This window comes from Peromyscus eremicus, chromosome 3 (genome assembly GCF_949786415.1).
Source record: "Peromyscus eremicus chromosome 3, PerEre_H2_v1, whole genome shotgun sequence".
NCBI classification, from domain to species: Eukaryota; Metazoa; Chordata; class Mammalia; order Rodentia; family Cricetidae; genus Peromyscus; species Peromyscus eremicus.
The window spans coordinates 142,752,777-142,765,167 of record NC_081418.1 but is presented as its reverse complement, the minus strand read 5'-3'; positions in this window follow the sequence as shown (position 1 = coordinate 142,765,167).

Below are 12,391 nucleotides of genomic sequence, written 5' to 3'. Positions count from 1 at the left end.
AGAGCAGCAGTGCTCTTTATCAGTGAGACATCTTTCCAGTCCCCGCTAAGATACTCTTTTTTTGAAAAACAAATTCTTTGATTTTCAGTCAACTAGAATGTAAATGGGCAGCCTCTCTTTCACCTTGCACCTCTAAACTAAGGTTCAAACAGGAAGGTTGAATGGTCTTTGTCAGAGCCGTGTGAAGATTTAGGAGAACTAGAGAAGATCCGTTTTTCCCACAGTGGCACCTCATACCCAGATCTTGACATTAGAAACAGGTCTGGCAGGCTGGCCCTGCTGTGGTCAGGCCCAGCCGGACCCTCCCAGCTGGCATTTCTAGTGATAAAAGGGGCACCTAGTGTCCTTTGTAGATGTAACCAACCTTCTTATTAAATAAGAAACACAGAACCAATGCAAAGAAGAAAGCCAAGAGGTCAGAGCTAAGAGCTAAAACCTTACCCTTCCTCCTGCGGTGGTCCTACCTCTCCAAACTAGCTACCCCTGTGCTAAAGTCTTTATATATAGTTCCTGTTCTGCCTTCTCATTGGTTGTAAACCCAACCACATGATTGCCTCGTCACAGCCTGTCTGTATAGGCCTCCAGGTTTTCCACGCTTGGTATTGAGATTAAAGGCATGTGTATCCAATAATGGCTGTAGCCCTGAACACACAGAGACTTACCCAGCTCTACCTACCAAGTGCTGGGATTACAAGTGTATGCCACCACTGCCCTGCTTTCCTATGGCTTGCTAATAGCTCTGACCCCCGGGCAACTTTATTTGTTAACATACAAATAACATTTTAATACAAATAAAATATCACCATATTTCCCCTTTTCTATTTTAATAAAAAGGAAAAAAGAAAAAGCTTATAACTAACATAAGAAAAACTATATACAAAAGTACAATAACTATATACAATATATACAAGTAATAAATACCTAAACAATGTCTAGTTCATTTGTATTTGACAAATTCAGAGAAAATAATTCCATTATCCTATTGTATCTAATTCACTTTCTATCCTAATTAATCGTCAACTATAACTAACTAATCTTCAACTCCCTCAGAGACCCAAGAAGGAAATAGTATTAGCTAACAAAAAAAAATAAAAACAGGAAGTATATGCAAGCAACTTCCAAAAAATTGTGAGTTGACAGAAACAGCCAGCTGCCTGGACAATCATCTGAGGTTTCTCCGCAGTGTTGGGGCATCATCTTCAGCCTATGGGCTTAGCGTATCTGACAGACTCATTTGTGAAGTAGAATGTACACAAGGTCAACAGTTCAACCTCACATTGGGTGAGAGCAGTCTATATACCAGAAATACCTGAATCCCACTAGTGTCATGTCATGATTCAGGATTTTAGATTCTGGAAATTGTTGATGTTTTTTGAATTCAGCTGTCCATTCTTCTTGGCTATGTGTGTATGTGGCTTCATTTCAGCATCCCATTCTTCTCCACATCCCTCTATTAAATGCCATTCTTCTGTTGAGAGGTGTGAGCTTAATTACTCTTCAAGGATAATTGTTTCAGCTACCTCCCCATTGCACATCAGAAGCCATCGGCCCACTGCCTGTTCAGCTGCCTTCGAAGAAAAGGGCACTGTACCTTTCCCAGATTGCGAAGGCCACTTCAGGGATGGTGCTATATTGTCCTGGCCTCAGAAGATGCCTTTTGACAAAACCATAACCACACTTGTTTTGACAAGAATCAGTAGTCCTTTGTTTCATGTCCTGTCTGTCCTGTTTGTCAGCAGTTGATTCGAGGATACTTTGTTGTCCAGTGGCTAACTTTTGCTACAATGAAAGTTAACTCCAATTGCAATTTTTTCAATGCCCATATTTTCTCTGAAGTATATTGGTACTGTCAGGAGCCGACATGTCTCATAGTCATAACAAAAAAGAAAAATTTTCTAAGTTATTAAAACATTTTAAATGCCATATTCTGTAGATCTCTGAAGGGTTTGAAGATAACCTGTCTATCTAAAATATATCTACTCAATCTTGAAAACATACCTAATAAAACTACAAGTTCTATTATAATGTTTAACTACTAACTTTCATTTCTTTATATCCTAATAGTTGGTAATAACAACATTCAAGGATCAGAAAATTGCATTACATTGTTAAATGAACGGTACAATTAGAAATATACATATAGCATTTTCTAACAATATCAATTTCAATATATATAATTTGTATACAATATAAAACAATCCAATCCAATGTAAAGTATTTACATTTTTCTTTTCTTTTCTTTTCTTTCTTTTTTTTTTAAATAAGAACCTTAAATCTAATCTCCTTTGCTTAGCCCTTTTCCTCACCCTTTACAACAACTTGTAACCAACCTCCCTAATCAATGAAAATTATCCCAGACCCAAAACCCATTAAAAGACCAAAAAAAAAAAAAAAAAAAAAACCACCCGCCCCACACCACCTCTTTGGGAATGTGGGCGTCGTATTCTTGAAATTGCTTCCTGCTGGGTATGGGCGAAGATATCTTTATCCTGAAAAGAAAAATTTTAGGTTAATTGTCAAATTCTAGGAAAGGTAACTATATCCTTCGTTATCCAGTCTGTATATAATGCCAAAGTTCAGGGTTTATCTCAAATCCTTATTCAAGTAGTCTTTGAGACTGGATCATCTCAGCTAGCTCTCTCAAAATTGCTCTGAACACTTTGTAGTTCAAAGCTGATCTGTAGATGATGTTTGTCAGCTTAGTGATGTTATTATTGTCCACGTGGAATTGTTGTTGTTGTGGGGCCCCATCTTCTTCCTGGAGACTTCAGTTGATGTTAGGCCTGACTGTGATTTCCTGCAAAAAACTGATAAGAGACTCGAACACAAAGACTATATATGCGGCTTTTTAGAATTAGTTAGTACTCTATATGACCATTTATATCTTAACAAAGTTTAAAATGTATATATATAGATATATATATATATATCTATATATATTAATCTTGTAAATTTTGGTATAAATTTCATACTTTTAAGAAAAGTTTAAAGAATCAGAATAGAATCAAAGAGTTAAGATTAGTAATAGAATAGTCCCTTAATTAATTTGGCTTTTCTCCTGTCCCATAGCAGAAGATGGCTCTTTTCTTCTGGCGTGATACAGGGAGTTTGCATTTTCCTTTTAACAACATGCTTGAGTTTAAAGAAGGAGAGAGCCATTCTCCAACTCCAAAGTCAGCTTTAAATTTTAATTGAACTGGGACTATTAGAAGTTAAATAGTGTTAAATCTTTAAAGAAAAGCAGAAACAAACATTTAGGAAGACATAAATTTTTTTTGATAACATAGCCATACACCATTTTACTCTGTTTCTTAGGATAGACGATTTGTCCCTTTTCTTCAGTTGTCTCATTTGTCCAGTGTTCTTCAAATTCCTTAACCTTCATTCTCCTAAAAGACAAAAACAAAAACCTTTCCCCAAGGTTTTTTGGGGGATGTTCCTTTTTGGCAAGTTATTATCTGATTAAATGAAAAGGTATGTGTTACTGGTGTAAGTCAGTTTAAATTGGATGTTCATGATAGTTGATGAACTATCACCTCCTCTAATTAAGAGGTCTCTCTTGTTCAAATTGGACCTTTATCAATTTTGATGGTACCCACAGCTTATCTTCTCCTGTAGAAATAAAAGCAAAACCTCGTCCCCAATGTAATACATATCCTGGTTTCCATTCTGAGGTCAGCACATCCTTAAAGTATATAGGTTGATTTAATTCTGTAGTTTTTTCTATTATCCAATGTCTCTCTGCAGCTGTTGTTCCTTTCTCATGGGCATTGAGAAAATTCAGTTAATAGAGCATTATGTAGTCTATTTCTGGGGGTTTTTGTTACTCCTTTTTGTTTATTTAGCATATCCTTTAGAGTTCTGTTTGATCTTTCTATAACTGCTTGACCTGTAGGATTATGTGGTATACCTGTAATATGGTTTATATTATAATAAGCAAAAAACTGTTTCATTTTAACAGAGACATATGATGGAGCATTATCAGTTTTGATTTGTGCAGGTATACCCATAATGGCCATAACTTCCAGCAAATGAGTGATTACAGAATCAGCTTTTTCAGAACTCAAAGCAGTTGCCCATTGAAATCCTGAATAAGTATCGATAGTGTGGTGTACATATTTCAGTTTTCCAAATTCTGCAAAGTGAAACACGCCCATCTGCCAGATTTCATTCCTCTGAGTACCCTTTGGGTTACATCCTGCTGGTAATGGTGTTTGATTGTAGAAGGAACAAGTAGGACATTTCTTTACTATTTCTTTGGCTTGTTGCCAGGTTATGGAAAAATCCTTTTTTAAACCTTTACTATTGGCATGATGTTTTTTATGAAATTCTGAGGCCTCCAGCACATTTCCTATCAATAATTTATCAATCTCATCATTACCTTGTGCTAGAGGGCCTGGCAGACCAGTATGAGATCAGATGTGAGTTATATATAAAGGATGACTCCTTTTTCTGATTGTATCTTGTAATTGAATAAATAATGAAGTTAATTCTGAAGCATCGTGGATAAATTCTGCAGTCTCAATATGTAATACTACTCTTTCAGCATACTGAGAGTCAGTTACTACATTGAGAGGTTCTGAAAAATCCATTAATACCAACAGAATAGCATACAATTCTGATTTTTGAACTGAATTATAAGGACTTTGAACCACTTTACTTAAATTTTCTGATTTGTAACCTGCCTTTCCTTGTTTGTTGGCATCTGTATAAAATGTATGAACTCCAGATATGGGTTTTTTCCTCACAATTCGAGGCAAGATCCAATCAGCTCTCTTTATAAGATCAATTCTATTGCTGTTTGGATATTTGCTGTTAATTTCTCCCAAAAAATTACTACAAGCTTTTTGCCAAGCTTCATTTTCTATCCATAATTTTTCAATATTCTCCTTAGTTAAAGGTACAACAATTTCTGCTGGGTCTATTCCTGCTAATTGACGAAGTCTCAATTTTCCTTTCCAAATCAAGTCAGAGATTTTTTCCACATAAGTTTTAAATTTTTTATTTGGTTTATTTGGTAAAAATATCCATTCCAATATAATATCTTCCCTTTGCATGAATATTCCTGTTGGAAAATGCTAGAAGGTAAAATAACCAAAATGCAGTCCAGCTTTGGATCAATACAATCCACGTGCCCTTCATGTACTTTCTTTTCTACCAAGGCCAATTCTTTCTCAGCTTCAGGTGATAATTCTCTTGGACTATTCAAGTCCTTATCACCTTCTAAGGTTTTAAACAAATTATTCAGTTCATCATTTTTTACCCCAACAATAGTTCTTAGATGAGAAATGTCTCCAAATAATCTTTGAAAGTCATTAAGAGTCTGTAGTCTATCTCTCCTAATTTGCACCTTTTGAGGTCTAATTTTTTGAAGTTCTATTTTATATCCTAAATAATTAATAGAATCTCCTCTTTGTATCTTTTCAGGAGCAATTTGTAATCCCCAGCAAGGCAAAATTTTCTTTACTTCTTTAAACATTCTTTCTAAATTATCTGCATTTGAGTCAGCTAATAAAATATCATCCATATAATGATAAATTATAGATTTAGGAAATTTTTTACGTACCACTTCTAATGGCTGTTTTACAAAATATTGGCACAAAGTTGGGCTATTCAACATTCCCTGTGGGAGAACCCTCCACTGAAATCTTTTAACCGGTTGAGAATTATTATAAGTAGGCACTGTGAAAGCAAATCTTTCTCTGTCTTTTTCTTATAACGGTATTGAAAAGAAACAGTCTTTTAAATCAATAACTATGAGAGGCCATCCTTTTGGTAACAGAGTAGGCAAAGGAATTCCAGATTGTAAAGAGCCCATTGGCTGAATTACTTTGTTAATTGCTCTAAGGTCTGTTACCATTCTTCATTTACCAGATTTCTTTTTAATAACAAATACAGGAGAATTCCAAGGGCTGGTTGATTCTTCAATATGATGAGCATTTAACTGTTCTTCCACCAGCTCTTGTAAAGCCTGGAGTTGTTAAAGGCCATTGCTGAACCCATACAGGCTTGTCTGTTGACCATTTTAAAGGTAGAGCTGTTGGTGTTTTTGGAAAATTATCAGTTGTTGTGCCCTGTTCTTATATGACATGGATGGCTGGTGAGCACTCATTAGAATAATATCTTTTAATATTTCTCTCAGAAACATGTACTAATTTATGATTTGTTTCTGAGGTTGGAGGGATATTAATCTGAGTATTCCATTGTTGTAACAAATCTCGACCCCACAGGTTCATAGCTATGTTAGCCATATATGGTTTTAATTTTCCTTTCTGTCCTTCTGGACCTATACATTCAAGCCATCTTGCACTTTGTTTCACTCGAGATAATGTCCCAGTTCCTAACAGTTGAACGTTTACCTCCTGAAGAGGCCAAGTTGGATGCCAAAATTCTGGTGCAATTATGGTAATGTCAGCACCTGTGTCTACCAGACCAGACAACAAAACACCATTTATCTTTATTGTTAGTTTTGGTCTTTGTTCATTAATAGAAGTTTGCCAAAAAATTTTCTTTATGTTTTTTCCTGAATTTCCTATTTTCTCTGTTTCATCATCTCGACTAACATGATTTATTCCAATAGACATTTGGTTATTTAGTTGCTTTGAGTAGGGGTTTCCTCTACAACTGCAGGAAAGGTTTGAACTGGATTTACTGTGGGGGCCTGCCTGAGGCCCCTCTGGGAGTTTCCCGAAGCTCGAGGCAGAGGATTACCCTGTCTATCCCTTGTTGATCTACATTCGTTGGTCCAGTGTTTTCCCTTACCACACCTTCTGCATACTCCAGAAGGAAGGGGCATTCTGTTGCCAGTGTTCCTTGAAGAAACATTATTTCTAGGAATGACCTGTTTACAATCCCTTTTCAAATGTCCTTGCTTTCCACATCCAAAACATCTAACATTGCTCAAACCTTTTGAAATTGCTTTTCCTACCCACATATCATCATGGTCATAAGCCTCAACATTAACTGTATCTCTAATCCAATCTTCCAAAGGTGCAGATCTTGCCTTTAATGGCCTGATTATTCTTTTGCATGCTGCATTTGCATTCTCAAAGGCCAAAGATTCAATTATTATCTGACTAGCCTCTGAATTCGGGACCATTTTCTGTACTGCTGAAGTCAATCTTTGTAAGAAATCTTTTGGGCCCTGTATAACCTTTGTAAATGACTCAGTTTTTTTTCCTGGTTCTTCAACTCTGTCCCATGCATTCAAAGCTGCCATTCGACATAGAACTAGGGTTTGGACATCATATAAACATTGTGTTTCTACTGAAGCATATTGGCCTTCTCCAATAAGCTGATCCTGGCAGACTTGTATTCCGCTATCTCTCCATTGTTTTTCTATATTTTTAGCCTCATTATTGAACCACATTTTCCACTGGAGATGTTGTCCGGGTTCAAGAACAGCCTGTGCCAATTCCCGCCAGTCCTTTGGTATAATCCTATTACAAGTTGACCAGGTGTTTAACATTTGCTTTACATATGGGGAGTGCATGCCATAAGATGCTATTGCCTCCTTAAATCTTTGTAGGTCTAACATTTTAACTGGAACCCAAGTATTTTGTTTATTCTCTTCATCAGGTAGCTGCTGTACGGCTACCAGATAAATTAAGGGTGATTGTGTGAAAACTGGCTTTCTTTCTGTAACCTTATGATCGAATTTTGAAACAACTTCACTGTTTATTTCTTCTGAGTTTGAATTTCTCTATAATTCATTTTTACTGGTTTAACAAGTTTTTCTAAGACTGTTATCCTGGCACTTAAATTGACTATCTTTTTAAATAGTAAAATGAGGATAAGAAAAGTAATAAACTGAATAATTCGATCAATATTAATCTTTTCATATAGTTGTTCCATTGTCAGAGTGCCTAAAATTTCAAACAAAGCCCAATTTTCTTCCAATGTACACATAAAGCCCATTTTTTTTAATGTAGAAAAAAATTCTCTTTTAAATAGATATGTTAATTGACTTACCAAGTCAGGGTAGAACAGTAGAATCCCAGGGAATTTCAAAACAGCCACCTGGTGTTCGAGGTGTGAATTGAGAGAGAGAGAGAGAGAGAGAGAGAGAGAGAGAGAGAGAGAGAGAGTTGCAAGTAGCTCCAGCTGCGGGTCAGTCAGGCCTGGGCCCGAGCTAGGCAGCCAGGCCGCCCAGGCCAGAAACCGGACCTGCCGCCAAGCCAAGCCAAGCGGTTTTTAATGGATTCTTGTCACGTTGGGTGCCAAATGTAGATGTAACCAACCTTCTTATTAAATAAGAAACACAGAACCAATGCAAAGAAGAAAGCCAAGAGGTCAGAGCTAAGAGCTAAAACCTTACCCTTCCTCCTGCAGTGGTCCTACCTCTCCGAACTCACTACCCCTGTGTTAATGTTTTTATATAGTGTTCCTGTTCTGCCTTCTCATTGGTTGTAAACCCAACCACATGATTGCCTCGTCACGGCCTGTCTGTATAGGCCTCCAGGTTTTCCACGCTTGGTATTGAGATTAAAGGCATGTGTATCCAATAATGGCTGTAGCCCTGAACACACAGAGACTTACCCAGCTCTACCTACCAAGTGCTGGGATTACAAGTGTATGCCACCACTGCCCTGCTTTCCTATGGCTTGCTAATAGCTCTGACCCCCGGGCAACTTTATTTATTAACATACAAATAACATTTTAATACAAATAAAATATCACCATAGTCCTTTCTAATGATTAGGAGACCGAATCCTTAGAGACCAGGGAGGTGGCTCAGTGGTAAAGGCATTTGTTGCCAAGCCTGATGATCTGAGCTTGATCCCTGGAAACCCACAGCATGGAAGGAGAAAACTGACTGCTGCAAATTATTGTCTGACTTCTACTAACACACACACCACACCCCTTGTTTAGGGTGGCTTTCCATCTCTGCTTTTTTAAAAATAAATAAATAAACAAACCAAAAAAACTAAAACGAAAGCACCGACTCTCCTCCTGGTATAGCTCTGTTGGTGGAGTGCTTCTCTAACGTGTGAAGCACTGAATTTAAGACCAGGACCACATAAAAAACAGGTGTCCCAAATCTTCAGAGTTAGAGGTCATCCTGAGATACACAAGACCTGTCTTTAAAAAAATAATAAACAAAAAGGGAAAGGAGGAAGCTAAAGTGATAGCAGATGAGAGAAAAACAAAGTCTGTGTCAAGGAAGAGGGACCCTCCGCTGAGGAACTGCTTCCATCAGACCCTCCTGCTGCCACCTGCCAAGTTCAGGATTCCAGGCAGATGCCACCAAGTCCAGGTTAATATTTTTCTACAGTGTCTTCTCAAATGAAACACATGCATTTCCTTTGGGGGGGGGGCGAGGGCACACGCATTTCTCCTTCCTGCATTCCTTCTTCTGTACACCACATTTGCATAGTCTACTACTGGACACCCACTGAGAGGCACTGTTGGCTTGGGGTGCATTAAGCCTGACTGCAGCTGCAGAGCCTTCCTAGTGATGCCTTGCCCAGAAAGGTGCTCACCCTTCCTTGGTCTGCCTGCTCTCCATTGCCTTCTTCCTCCCTTTCCTTCTGTTCCTCACTTGCCTTTGGTGGTTCTCTTACAGCTGGGCTCAGAGAGCAAAGGTGTCTAAACAAAGCCAGGATGATGTCACTCTCTGGGGCTCACAGATCTGCCAGAGCGTATATTACAGGAGAGGAGGTTCATCACAATGGGTTGTGAATGTGGGGTGGCTCTGCGTGCCTTTAATCCTAGCACTTGAGAGGTACAGGCTGGAGAATCCAGATTTCAAAGTCATCCTCAGCAATATAGCCAGTTTGAGGCTAGCCTGAGCTAAATGAGACCTTGCCTCAAAAAAGAGTCTTCCCATTAAGTATGTGACTGAAAACTTGCCCTGCCTTTTCCTAACTTTCATTGAAGATAAAATTTTTTTGATGCAAATTTGGCATTAATACAGTCTAGAAATATCAGTCTTTTTTAAAAAGGCCTACCAAAGAGGGGTGTGTGTGTGTGTGTGTGTGTGTGTGTGTGTGTGTCTTAGTTGATAGAGTGCTTGCTTTACATGTACAAAACCCTGAGTTCAATCCTTACAACTCCAGCACTGCATAAACCAGTGTGGTGGTGTAGGCCTATAATCCTAGTATTCAGGAGGCAGAGGCAAGAGGATCAAGAGTTCAAGGGCAGCCTTAGCTACCTATGGAATTAGAGGCCATCCTTTCTCAAAGAAAGCAAACAAACAAAAAAAAAAAAAAAAAGGAGAAAGATGGCCATGAAATTCCTCGTGTTGATGTCTTCATAATGTGAGTTTCCATATGTAGGTTTTTGTTCTGTTTTTTGTTTGTTTGTTTTTGAGACAGTCTGCCTCACTATATAGTCCTAGCTAGTACTGAACTTGTTTTCCCTGTCTCCTGAGTGCTGGGATTTCAGGCATGTGTCACCATGCTTCACAATGTGTTTTTCCTATGTTTTATTTTATGTTGCTGGGCATCAAGCCCGTGGCTTTGGGGAGCAAGCCTTTGCTCTACAGGTGAGCCCTTCACCAGTCTACCTTCTGAACCGTGTTACCAGACATCATGAATTTGGGTTTCCAGAGGCCATCCAGAAATGGCTGCTCGTGATTTCTCCTTCTCTGGCCTATCTTTAGAGAGTGGACAGTCTGAACTGAGTGTTAAGATGTTAAAATGTAGCATGGTTTACACAATGAATTTGTACATTGTGCAAACCACGACAGAGAGGAGAAAGGAAAGGAGGAAAAAAAATACCAATTGAAGAGAGGAAGGGGGTGGAATGAGATTAAGAGAGGAGGCGAAGGGAACAAAATTTAACCTTATCAGAGAAGCCACGACCAAGGGAACAGTGCAGTATTCTACATTCGGGAATGCTGGGGCTATTGAGATACAAATCTGGCACTTGAACAACAGGGTATTATTGCTGCTGATACGGTAATCTTCAGAGGTGCGGGAGGAAAAGTGGGTGGGTCACGTGACATTCATGAAATGCTTGAGGTGAACTCACTGCTCAAGTATTAGTCACGTTTTGTTTTGTGTGCGGTTCCCCTTCCCGATTTACTTGACAGAGAAGTAGTCCTCTGCATTCATTGTTTCCTAAAACTTTAGCTTATTTTCAACAATGCTTTAAAAAGTTTGTTGCTGTTCTAAAGATGTTTGGCAACATGCCTTGCCCCCTTTTGGCCTACTCGAACAAATATGCCTACATTTACATACATACATACACACCTACTTAACTCTCTGCATTGACTAGAAGTTCTGAGACAAGAGTCTGGAGGATCATGGTCAGAGTGAGTGAGTTATTTGGCCTCTAGCTTTCAGAAAGAACAAAAGGATAGGAAGAAAGAAAGAAGGAAAGAGATGGGGGAGAAGGGAAGGAGGGAGGGAGTGTGGGAGGGAGGGAGGCCGAGGAGAGCAGGGAATGTTAGCATCCCTGTACTGTAATCCCAGCACTCAGGAGGTGGAGGCAGGTTTGCCACAAATTTGAGGTCAGCTTGGGCTACATAATGAATTTAAGGTCCATTTGAGTTAACACACATTGAAATCCTGTGTCAAAAGCCAGGTATAGAAGCATGTACCTGTAATCCCAGTACAGGAGGATTGCCACAGAGATCAGGCCCGGATGGTCTATGTGGCTAGTTCAGGCCAGCCAAGGCTACAAACAGGGACTGGCTCAAAAAACAGCAGAGGAGTTGGAGAGACGCTCAGTGGTGAAGTGCTTGCTGAGCAGGATGAGGCCTGAGTTCGGATCCCAGCATTGGTATAAAAGCCAGGTACAGCTGAGTGCATCTGTAACCCCAATGCTGGTGTCTTAGGGTTATCATTGCTGTGTGGAAGCACCATGACCAAAGCAGTTTTGGGAGGAAAGGGTTTATTCCACTCACAGCTCCATATGACAGTTCGCTGTCAAAAGCCGTGAGGGCAGGAACTCATGTAGGGCAGGAACCTGGAGCTGATTCAGAGGCCATGGAGAGTGCTGCTTACTGGCTTGCTCCTCGTGGGTTGCTCAGCCTGCTTTTTTTTTTTTTTTTCCTTTTTCAAGACAGTGTTTCTCTATGTAACAGCTCTGGCTGTCCTGGAACTCACTTGTAGACTAGGTTGGCCTTGAACTCACGAAGATCTAACTGCTTCTGCCTCGCTAGTGCTGGAATTAAAGGTGTGCACCACCACACCGACTCAGCCTGATTTTTTATAGAACTCAGAGCCACTAGTCTAGGCACAGCACTGCCCGCAGTGGGCTGGGCCCTCCCGCACTGATCACCAATTAGGAAAATGCTTTACAGCTACATCTTCAGGAGACAGTTTCTCAACGGAGGCGCTCTGGTGACTCTAGTTTGTGTCAAATTGACATAAAACTAGCCAGTATAGCTGGGTAGGCAGGGAATGGCAGAACCCAGAGGCTCACTGGGCCACCAGCCTAACCA